This window comes from Cyprinodon variegatus, unplaced genomic scaffold (genome assembly GCF_000732505.1).
Source record: "Cyprinodon variegatus isolate N-32 unplaced genomic scaffold, C_variegatus-1.0 Scaffold2479, whole genome shotgun sequence".
NCBI classification, from domain to species: Eukaryota; Metazoa; Chordata; class Actinopteri; order Cyprinodontiformes; family Cyprinodontidae; genus Cyprinodon; species Cyprinodon variegatus.
In genome coordinates, this window is record NW_015152932.1 from 11,877 (window position 1) to 14,240 (window position 2,364).

The following is a 2,364-nucleotide window of genomic DNA, read 5'->3' on the forward strand; positions in this document are numbered from 1 at the left end:
CCCAGTCAAACTCTGAACTGCAGGACAGGGGGTTTTGGTTAATATATCATAATTTGTTACGCTGTTTACTACTTTAAAATAATGGAGAATACAAAATTATTTATTTCACTGCTGAATTTTCTTTTTATGTTTGAAAAATATAGCAGGACAGATCTTGTCTTCTTCTTTTGCGGCCTCAGTCAAGGGCCTTGAGAATCTTTTTAACTTTTCCTCCGTACAGCACCCTTGGTCTTGGCCGTATGTAGACCCACAGCTACTCCCTGATTGTCCCTCTTGCACTGTGGCATGGAATAACCTAGCGCAGACCACGCTTCAAAATTGGGCATAAATCATAAAATATCTGCATCATACCTGCAACAAGCTCACTGCGACACACTGCTGTGGGAGTATAACCAGCCCTTTAGCCTGTTTGTCAGATAAACCGCTAGTTTACCAGACTAAAAAGTCTTCGGGTCAATATAATTTCCACAGCTGGCTCCACATCTACCTTTTATCTCCTTCCCACACCTTGACTCACAGGACAAATTTTCAAGGTCTTGATTCTGTTATGTTTTACTTTGCTCCATGTTTTCTAGTTTTGTTGGTTTGGTTCATATTTTGTTGTATTTTCTGGATATATTTGAGTTCTAAGATTTTTATTTGTGTCCCTCTGTTGCCCTCTTGTGTTGGTCTCCTTTCCCTAGCTTCATCCTTTTCTGCTCTGTTCACACCTGCTCCTAATCTGCTCGTTAGTCCTCTCTTTGTTCAGTCTCACATAAATACACTCCTTGTGCAGTTCCTCAGTGCTGGTTCCCATTTTACTTCACCTTACCTCTTCTCACCTCATCTTACCCTGGCTCCTTGTGATTGTCTTCCCCTGATGTCTCCATGCTTCTGGTTTGTTTTATATTTTTAATTTGGATTTTTGGATTTCTGCCTCTGTTACCTGTGTTTAATCATTAAAGAAGCTGCAAGCACTCACCCCTGCCTCTCAGCCTCTGGATTTGGGTCCTCTAACCTCAACCAAATTGTGACACAAAGGGGCCCAAAAGCAATGAGATTTAGACGCTGGAGAAGCCTGTCAGCTTTGTTTTCCATCAAACCAAGTGTCAAAGTGTTTTATGGTTGTGAGGAATAGCTGATATTACCAATACATTCAACTGGCAGCTACAGAACCAACCAACCCTATAATGTAAGTATAATATATTTTGAAAAATTTATTCTTGAAAAGCATCAACCAAACATTGATATTTACCTTTTTGAGAAAAAATGACAGATGTGATATTGCTCTGTTGCCAAACACTGATGAGGAGAAGCCATGGTAACATAATCAGCAAAATAGACATAATGTTGTATTTCTTTGCCATCTTCAATGTTCCACTGGTTCACCTCACTTTCTGCAAGGAATATAAAGATCTGTTTTGTGTAAATTTATGCAATTATTTATTTATACTTTAATGTACAAAGCTAAAGAGAAATGTTCTTTCTGAAAAGATATTCTTCTTTTAGAGTTAAAAGCACGGCTACAATAAATCCTTATTCAATTTCTGATTGATCTGAAAAATCAAAAGGTTATTAAATATTTCTTAAACTTAGAATGTACTAAGTCTTAAACACAGCAAGATCTTTTATGCTAGTTCTTATATAAACAATTTTTAAAGTCACATTTGTTAAGGACTCTCTCGCCAAGTTTTTTTTTTTGCTGAAGAATGCAAAATGATAGCAAGTATTTTTTTATACATCAACCTCTTCAGTGAAGGGATTTGGCTTCTGTAAGTAGGTTATTGAATACTTAGGTACATCAAGTTCCGATGTTCTTTTTACACTTTCCACTAACAACTCTTCCATAGACATCAAAAGGTTTATATTGAATAATGTTTAACATGAAAAGCAATGTTTGAATTCAAATATTAGTTAAGAACTGTTGTAAAGTTTATTACATAGGTTGATGTAAAAGGCAATAAAGTTTCATTTGATAGGGTGAGTGGGATAAAGGGAAGGTTATTATTTAACATTTAAAGGTTTATTAATCTGGACTCAGGCAATAAACAGAGATAAACCGCTCTTCCTGTAAGTTAATGGAAAATGGTACGGGCAGGGTAAACAATTAATATTATATAAGAAATGTTTAAGACCTGTATTTTATTGGGGAAAAGACATTTAAGATGAAGGCTTTGGGTGAAGAGAAATCAAGTACACTGAGACTTTAGGGCAGGAAAAAGTGGTCATGGTTAAGTGATGTATTAATTAAAATCATATTTGAGGTGGGATGTATGGTGGATGGAGACCAAGGGTTAGGACATTGCGTTGAGGTAAGGTTATGTCTATTTAAAACCATTTTTTTGGATTGGGTAAGGATTAGGTGAGAAAGACAAAAATGGGAAT